Source organism: Polypterus senegalus, chromosome 2 (genome assembly GCF_016835505.1).
Source record: "Polypterus senegalus isolate Bchr_013 chromosome 2, ASM1683550v1, whole genome shotgun sequence".
NCBI lineage: Eukaryota > Metazoa > Chordata > Cladistia > Polypteriformes > Polypteridae > Polypterus > Polypterus senegalus.
In genome coordinates this window covers 255,531,080-255,541,373 of record NC_053155.1, presented here as the reverse complement: position 1 = coordinate 255,541,373, position 10,294 = coordinate 255,531,080, and positions in this window count along the sequence as shown.

The window sequence follows — 10,294 nt, the reverse complement described above, 5'->3', positions numbered from 1 at the left end:
ACATAGAAAAATGATGCAGAATTATTCAAAATTCTCATCTAAATGTGAAAATGGGGAGTGCTCATGGTCTATTACAGAAGTCTGAATTCACTGTATAATAGTAACTTTTCAAGATTAATGTCTCCTGTAAGTTTGTCCTATTTATTTATTTCTGAAAAGTTACAATAATGTGAGTATCTATTTCACCTTCACCCATTGCCTTAACCCACTTTTTCTTTGAACCAGGGGCTAGCTTGGCAGCAATGACTGCAAGGCAGCAACTCAAACTGAATAGGATGCTTATCCTTCATTATAAGCAAAAATGATCAATCTTTTCTTTTTTAAAAACCCCATAATGTAATACATTTACTGGATGTTGTTATGTTGAAATTATCAGAATACAGTGCCACAATGAGTTCTGGTGTGATCACCATTTATAGACCTGTTTCTAATAGCAGTGCGTCTCTCACCCATCAGTCCAAAATAAGTCATCTCTATTAAAATCAAATGAAAACTCTCAATGGATGCTAGTTCACCTTCAAAGTTTCCTGAGAAATCTGATCTCATATTGGTTTATGTGACTTTGCAGTCATTCAATGAAGTTTATTTTTGAATGAACGCTATCTCACTTAGGAAACTCAGTGTCAGTGCCATCTTGAGATTAATAATTCTCAAAGCAAGAATTGCTCAGGAATGGTGAGGACTAAAAATGAAGTTTTATACATCTGATGGCAAAACCTGTGTCATTTGTCTCAGTGTGACTTCAGCTTTGAAACACTGGCCTCTTCTTTGATGACTCAGCATAGAACACATTAGTGGGTGATAATATTTGCAGGTTTGTTATAAACAAAGGATTCATGATTAAGTCTCATTATTCCTCTCGACAACTACTTCCAGAAAGGTTTGATTTTCAAAGCTGGCTCGTGGTATCAGTTAAAATAGAGAGTCACACAAAATAACATGCATGTACATTCTGACATTTCTTTTCGCAGGTATGAAAGATATGTTGGAGTAAGTCAGCAAATAAACTGCCAACTGGCCACAGCATTTTGGCTTTGCAGTCAAATATTTTGGCAGCCTTCATTACAGATTGTTTTCCTGAATAGTTATTTTAGCCCTGCCAAAAAATGTTTTGGCATGTTTACATTACATCACTTTTCACAAATCCTCCACTGAATGGATAAGTCTTTTCCCAGGATATTACAGGTGCCTAGATCAGAAGCTCTATATCTGTCCTAAAAACAGACATTTAGTTTGACAAAGAGATTCATGTGTGCAATGTATTTTAATTGTATCTGCAAAGAAAGATTAGGCCATGCTTAGCTTGCTACATTAAAAATAGAAAAATACAATTTTAGTTTAGATTTTATGACTTCGGAGTAAATGGGTACTGAAAAGTGATTATCTGTTTTGCAGTGAATTCAAAATAATACTAATTTTCTAGTTTTGCTGTAAGGTGGCTTTAGGTGTTTTTAGCCTGTTTACTTCTTCTGCCAAATAGAAACATAACTCCCTGCCGTGACTAGAAGAATGATATTCCTACAGAGTTTGGAATATTATGCTCTGCTGGAAATTGTAAGTCTTCTTTTAAGTTTAATTGGTATTCCTCAAAAGGAGGAGTGTTACAATAATTAAAAACAGAAAGCATAAATGTACAATCCCTATCATATTTTCATAAAAAAGCTTATACCATGAATCTGTAGTTTTAGTAAAGTTAACAAGTGTGAATATTTAATGATGAGATGAATTTTTTTATTTTGAGAAATGGACAGTTGTTTCAGTCTATTATGCCAATAAAGCATTGGCCACCAATACCAAATGAGATGCTTTTCCTTCAATATGATTAATAAAGTAGCTGTTAAATTGAATTTTTTTGTATGTGTTGTTTATTCTTCATTTATTTTGAATATACAACTTGCTTCCCTAAAATCCCAGGAATATGCTGTTACTTAAACTGACTGGTGTCCATATGCTGCCCTACTGGAATAATCTGTTTTCATATATGCCTTGAAGCCTTTGCCTTCAGAAGAGGTTTTGGTCTGACATGATCCATTCTGGAATACAAAAAAAATTAATATATAAATTAAACATAAATATAATACTTGCACCATCAGATTGCTTAGTTAAAAATGAATAATCATGTAAAGATGTATTGCATTTATTATATTTTGTTTCTGAGTGGACTGGGTCAGCCTTTGCCTTCCTTGACAGTTTTTTGTTTCAATAATAAATTGAACATCATTTTAAATGATGATTTCCAAATAATTATTTCATTGTAGCAGGAAGGATCAAGAGTGACAACTTCATGACACAGGCATTTATGTAAATGTGTAAAATCCATAGCATTCCTTCTATTCAATTTAAGAGCCAGAACAATGTTCCTGTTCCAAATTTTCTTCTGGCCATAGCGTAATTTCGGAGTATGCTTGTATTTTTAAATGCATATTGCTACTGAGCATAGCAGAAGAATGAAGAATATATTTTACAGTAGTAGACTGCAATCATTTATTTAAAATGTATTTGCTAGAAAAGTCTGATACAATTGCTGTGTGTGTGGATTTTTAATTGTGGGATTTAAAAAAAGTGCAGCCCAGGTAAGAACTGCATGCACAATATAGGAAGTGCATTCAAATGTGCTAATATTGATAATATAAGACGCAGCCACCAAAATACTGTACAAAATTATATTTTTCAACCAGACTATAAAGTGTAAGAAAGGGTCCTTTCTTTTATTCTTCCTCCTCCTCCTCTTGTAGCCATTCCCATTTTTATATTGGTTAATATTTGCCTTGACTAGACTTCTCTGATAGAGGCTTCTGCATGACACTGTCCCTCCCCATTTTCCAGGCTTGGATCTGGAAATGGAGTTTCAACAATGCTTCACTACTATAAGATAGGAGTCAAGCTGCAAGATGCCCAGATGGCACATACTCTTCCAATACTTTCATTGCCAATGAAAATAAACCACTGTTGGTTTATTTTGTCTACAGATCACTAAAGCAAGTGGCCTTAGGGGTACCAAAATAAGTCCTGGGCACTAGGTAATGATGGGGCCACTATGATGCAGAATTATCTAAAATTCTCATAATACAATTAGGTGGTAGGGGAGATATTTTTTTCTATGTTTCTCTGCTCCTTAGTATGATGAAGTGCTGTCTTTCTTTTTATTAGAAGGCTAGGACCCAGAAATGCAGGAGTATTTAGGGACGCCATTGGGGAGTTCGGCCAGGGTGATCCCAGAAGCTCCAGTGCTTTTTTCTACCTCCAATAAACAGTTCCAAGTATGAATTTAAAATGACCTCCTGAACACATACCTTTTAAATTTAGAGTCAGGGGAGAGTAGACAAGAGCTCACCTGTTGGGAGGAGTAAAGGTTCAAGAAAGAAGAACATTAGAAGGATAAGACGGGCAAGAAGTGAAGTGAATATCCATCCATCCATTATCCAACCTGCTATATCCTAACTACAGGGTCACGGGGGTCTGCTGGAGCCAATCCCAGCCAACACAGGACACAAGGCAGGAAGCAAACCCCAGGCAGGGCAGCAGCGCACTGCAGGGGTTTTATTTGACCTGAATTTATTTATTTATTTATTTTTGACTTCATTTGACTATAAATTGTTTACTGCAGTGGTATATTTTTTCAGTCAGCACAGAATTTAATAGTGTGAGATACAATTTTTTAGTTGTCAATTTTATATATTTACAATGTACATCTGTACAGCTTTTAGAAAATAAGAATTGTAAAATACTGGCCAGGATTTGTCGAGCAGAATTTACTTTTCTATAATAACCATTCAGATCGTACACAAATATGACAACTTGTCGAATAACAGAAAAATTAATTCACTTGATAAATCAAAACCTCTTTATGTTTATTAAAAAGGGAGAGTTTACTTATAATTCTGTAGGGTTTTTATTCTTTCAGTTGCAGTTAGCTCTTATGGTTCCTTGAAGTTAAACCCATTATCACAAATGTTAAACTTAGCCTGTCTTAATTTACGTAGCTTAATTAATTTATTAGGGAAAATGTCTGATTATACTATTTAATAGAATAAACAAAAGTTACTTTGACCCACCAATGGCTGGGTCCTTCCTGAAAGATTTATTGGATGTGAATGCTAGAAACAGTTTCTGACCTAACATTTATCTATGTAGCATGAGTATTTTAACTGTTAGCAGCTTAAGTAAGGTAGTGTGGCCTTGTGGTTAAGGCAATGGACTTTAAACACCAAGGCTGCTGTTTCTATAGCCGTCTTTAACATATTGTATGACCCTGAGCAGTTCACTTAATCTGCTTATGTGTCATTTGTAAAATATTTTATGTAATGAATTGTAGAATAGGTCTGTTCTTGCCTTGGAAGGGTGTTAATTACAGAAGAGGTGCTGTAAAAAAAAAGATTGTTTATTAAATCTATGACATGATTGGGAAGAAAACAATGTGTGATTTAGGAATTGTATCAGTATATTTATATACATTCATGCTTTAGTTTTTTCATAGAATGGGAGTCTAAAAAAATAACCTATTATCTTCATGGCAGCCCTGGGTTTATTTAATAAAGAAAACTGTGTTCAGTATTTACAAAGCATGTGAAGATAGCGTGAAGATCAGAATACAGTGAATTTCTGGATGAACAAATAACAATCACCATAAAGTAGCAGATGATTAGACAGGCTTTCCACATATGGTAACAGTTCAAATCTGCTGTTGGAGCTGTCAGCATTGGCAGTTTCTCCATGTGTAATTGAAAGAAATGAGGCATGCAGCTGACACATTAGCACTTTCCTCAGGAGATTTCCTGGGCAAAGGAGCTGAATCATGGGATACATTCACTCCACTCAGCCCACAACAACAGGCTGTTTCACAAAAACCACGAAAAACTCTGCAAAATGCACTTCTCCCTTTAACATGAAAATGATAGCAGTCTTTAAGCAGCTGTTATATAGGAGGTAAAAAAAAAGAAGAGCAGAACAGGGAGATTGAAGCAGATGAATGAAAGCAGGCTGCTTCACTCTGAACCATAGGATAATTAGAAAATACCCCGCAGCAGGCAAATCAGCTGATTCCTTTCCTCTGTCCATAAATTTATTTGCTCTTTATTACCGATACCCTGCCCCCTGGGTGTAATGAGTGTAGAACAGCACCTGCAGCTTCCTAGCACATGATTTAGTGCTCTAAATGGCACTCCTGGAGTAGATTAAGCTGGAATGTGATCAAATCATCAAACCTTATTTGCAATCTGATTAAACAAACTGCTCTTTGCACTGACCAGACCAAAGCAATTTCCCTTTAGAAATGTATCACTTGTGCGGGTGTAAAAATGATTAACACTGACTGACCAAATATGTTAGCCTGTCGCTGTCAATGAAATGTTTTATTACTGCAGAGAAAAATGTACAAGACTATCCAATCATTTTTTTCAAGCTAAGCGATCTGAGTTTTACTTAGCAGGCTATTTTTAAAAAGCCACAGTAAAATTATTTTTACACGTCTTCAAATTAGATTTGGATTAGCTCAGTTAGCAGCATACATTTCAGAGTTGGGATCTTTCAGATATGGCTCTTTTCAATATGTATAATGGATTTTAGAAATAAGGGGGTTGAAAATTAATACAATAAAGTTAGGTTTATTGTAGCAGATGCAGAGGAACTCTCATCGGTCGCTTTTGAATATGCTGAGTCATTAAGTAAAGTGACATTTTTAAGAAACTCCAACATGTTGCACAAAATATGGAAAAAAAAGTAGCTTTTATATATTTACATGTATTATACAGTCAATCAGTTATCCTCCGACCTGCTATATCCTAGCACAGGGTCACAGGGGTCTGCTGGAGCCAATCCCAACCAGCACAGGGTGCAAGGTAGGAACAAACCCCGGGCAGGGTGCCATCCCACCACAGTGTATTATACAGTATTTAAAATTTATGTTAGTCAATCTATTTTCTAAACCAAGGTTTGACATTCCAGGGAATTGAGAAGCCAGAATTTGTCCTTAAAGCACTGATTTTATGACATAAAACCATTCTTGATAGGCCACTTGCATGTTGTAAATTGATAGTAAATTTATATATATAATGATAATGAACCGAACACATGCATTTTTGAGAGGTCAAAGGAAAATGAGGATATCAGAAATGGCCACATAGCCAGAATGTGAAAGCTCTACATAAACAGTTGCTCTATCCTGAATCAATCCCAGGATTTTGCAATAGTGAACTTAATAGAATATATTTTTATCTTTATTTAATTTAGTACTGTTGTGGATATAGTACTGTAATCCTTCTATGTATCTTTCCATATGAATGCTAACATCTTATTACTAATATACTGTCTAGATTGTAAATTTCAACACCACAGAGGAAACATTCTCCCATGTGGCTACAGCAAATTTTTTGTTGAAAAAATAATCTTTGATCCAACTGTTACAATAAGTTGTGAAGCAATGCACCCTATTTCTGCACTAATCTGGGCAGACCAAGTGATGATGCAAATGATCTTGAGAAATCAAATTAAATACAAGTAAACTCAAGAGTAACAATTGACCTGTCTGTATAGCACTAAATATAGAGTAGTGTGAAGGAATGCAGTTTCACGCCACAAATATAACATGCTAGTGAGGATGAAGACCTACCCTCTATAACTTTCAAATATCTGAAAACCCTTGTCTGCTTAATCCTTCAGTTAGCTTAAAAATTCCATCCTTTCTCCATGCAAACTGACAACCAAAACGGTGGTTAGGACAAACTTCTTTTGGAATGAGGAAGAAACACAGAAAGATAAAGCCTGAAGACAAGCACTCCAGTGAGCCTAAACTGAAAATATAAGACCTATAGCTACCAATGACAATCTGCCAATAGTGTGCTGTAATTTGTCTTGGCTTCCTGCCTACAGTGGTGCTTGAAAGTTTGTGAACCCTTTAGAATGTTCTATATTTCTGCATAAATAGACCTAAAACATCATCAGATTTTCACTCAAGTCCTAAAAGTAGATAAAGAGAAATCAGTTAAACAAATGAGACAAAAATATTATATTTGGTCATTTATTTATTAAGGAAAATGATCTAATATTACATATTTGTGAGTGGCAAAAGTATGTGAACCTTTGCTTTTAGTATCTGGTGTGACCCCCCTTTGCAGCAATAACTGCAACTAAACTTTTTCGGTAACTTTTGATCATTCCTGCACACCGGCTTGGAGGAATTTTAGCCCATTCCTCCATTCAGAACAGCTTCAAATCTGGGATGTTGGTGGGTTTCCTCACATTAACTGCTCGCTTCAGGTCCTTCCACAACATTTCGATTGGATTAAGGTCAGGACTTTGACTTGGCCATTCCAAAACATTAACTTTATTCTTCTTTAACCATTCTTTGGTAGAATGACTTGTGTGCTTAGGGTCGTTGTCTTGCTGCATGACCCACCTTCTCTTGACATTCAGTTCATGGACAGATGTCCTGACATTTTCCTTTAGAATTCTCGGATATAATTCAGAATTCGTTGTTCCATCAATGAAGGCAAGCCATCCTGGTTCAGATGCAGCAAAACAGGCCCAAACCATGATACTACCACCACGATGTTTCACAGATGGGATAAGGTTCTTATGCTGGAATGCAGTGTTTTCCTTTCTCCAAACATAACGTTTTTCATTTAAACCAAAAAGTGCTATTTTGGACTTATCTGTCCACAAAACATTCTTCCAATAGCCTTCTGGTTTGTCCATGTGATCTTTAGCAAACTGCAGACGAGCAGCAATTTTTTTTGAAGAGCAGTGGCTTTCTCCTTGCATCCCTGCCATGCACACCATTGTTGTTCAGTGTTCTCCTGATGGTGGACTCATGAAAATGAATATTAGCCAATGTGTGAGAGGCCTTCAGTTACTTAGAAGTTACCCTGGGGTCCTTTGTGACCTCGCCGACTATTACACACCTTGCTCTTGGAGTGATCTTTGTTGGTCGACCACTCCTGGGGAGGGTAACTATGGTCTTGAATTTCCTCCATTTGTACACAAACTGTCTGACTGTGGATTGGTGGAGTCCATACTCTTTAGAGATGGTTTTGTAACCTTTTCCAGCCTGATGAGCATCAACAATTATTTTTCTGAGGTCCTCAGAAATCTCCTTTGTTTGTGCTATGATACACTTCCACAAACATGTGTTGTGAAAAGCAGACTTTGATAGATCCCTGTTCTTTAAATAAAAAAGGGTGCCCACTCACACCTGATTGTCATCCCATTGATTGAAAACACCAGGCTCTAATTTCACCTTCAAACTAACTGCTAATCCTAGAGGTTCACATACTTTTGCCACTCACAATTATGTAATATTCAATCATTTTCCTTAATAAATAAATGACCAAATATAATATTTTTGTCTCATTTGTATAACTGGCTTCTCTTTATCTACTTTAGGACTTGAGCGAAAATCTGATGATGCAGAAAATCTCATATTTATGCAGAAATATAGAAAATTCTAAATGGTTCACAAACTTTCAAGCACCACTGTATTGAACTTGAAGCAAATACAGTTCTGACTGTTTCCTTGCTGCTTATTTGCTATTTCATCATAGCTCTATTCACAGCATTAAATTGCCCATTGTTTTATAAAGTAAAGTACCTTGAGCTGGGCACCATCACAAGAAATCTTTATTGCTGCGTTGGAAAGAAGATATATGCCCATGAGTCCTTAATAAATCGACTTGCAACAATGAATGCAGAAGAAGGGTAGCACTGCATGAACTATGAAATATAATACAGAACTTAACTTAAACATTCCTCAGGTGAAATCTACAAAATCCAACAGCTTTGTTTTGAGAAACTAAAGTCTAAAATATAGGTAGATATTAACATTTTGTCCTGAGGCTGTTGTTCAGCTAGAGAGTCTCTGCACTCTTTGGAATGCTAAAAGTTATGCAATGAAACAACCTGCTTCAGACCTTCCTGGAGCAGAAAAGAGATGACTGCACTTGATCTTGACCTAAGCAGTCTATAGATATGCTGTATAGTACAGATTCAAAAGAATTTTTGCTTGTACCTGTGATAACATTCATAACAATTTTGCTTTGAAAGCAAAAGAAGCATTGAAAACTTGCTGAGTGGACATTAATCTAATTTGCCAGAATAACACAGCACTTTCATGTTACATCTTTTTGCATTCATGATGTTTGAACTGCTGTACTATTTCATCTTTTATATTCCCTTTCACAAGCAGCAATGGTGCTCCATTATTACAGACAAAGTTTGTCACACATGTGCGTCAGAGGGCATCCTAACAGACTTGGACCAGGTATATGATAACCCACCACAGCGAGTGGGGCGCTGTCACTAATGTTCTGTTCTCCTTCTCTCCCTGCAGCTCCAAGAAACTGCCCAGTGAGGGCACTTAGCCCTGACACTTCATGTACTGACCGAAATAAAACGTACAGTCACCCAGGGGGGAGTCGGCATTTGACCTAAGAGTGGACTGCTAGACAGATCTCCTAAATCAATTAATTGAATTGTGTGTGATACTGAGAAGCTGCTTGAAAGTAGCCATTATTAAGCACTGGATTAGCGACTTGTTTTCTGTTGCATTTTGCGCTATTCTGTTTGAATTTTCTGAAATTACTAAACAGAATTACAACATGCCATCACAAATATTCTCCTATTTTACGTCCTGCCTTACCACACCTGGCCACAACAGACTTATCCACAATTGTTCCACAGCCATGTTTATAAAAGCAAAATCATTTTCTGAATGGATTCAGATCACACCACTTCTCACACCAGATAAACTCAAACCAACAACACCTACATATTTTTTACATGTCAAAAAAATATTAGGAGTCGATAGGTCATTTGCATCCTATTGGACCATATCTGGTACCATGAAAGTACCTACTTTATGACCTTATTTGCGACAATTTAAAAAAATATTCTGGAACTCTCAACTCAAGTTTAAAATTGTCATTAGGTTAATTGGTAATTCTAAATTGTGGCTGTGGACATGGATATATAGCCCCTGTGATTGAATGACACCCAATTGAAGGTTGGTTTTGAGCTGGTCTTGAAGGAGCCTGTGGTTACCCTGATTTGGATAAATGATTCTTAAATGGACGATTGGACTTTTATAATCTATAGTCTCCTTTTTTATTATTATTACACAACTTTTTATAAAATAGTGAAGAGCTTAGAAGAAATGTTCGAACAAGCTGGCCTTTTCGAATGGAGTAAATGTGTCAACAATGAGATATTGGATTTATCAAATAGTACAATGTAGTTCTCCTATTTATTAATAGTGGAGAGGAGCCAGAAAGAACCACTGTTTCTTACAGTAACTAATTAAAGG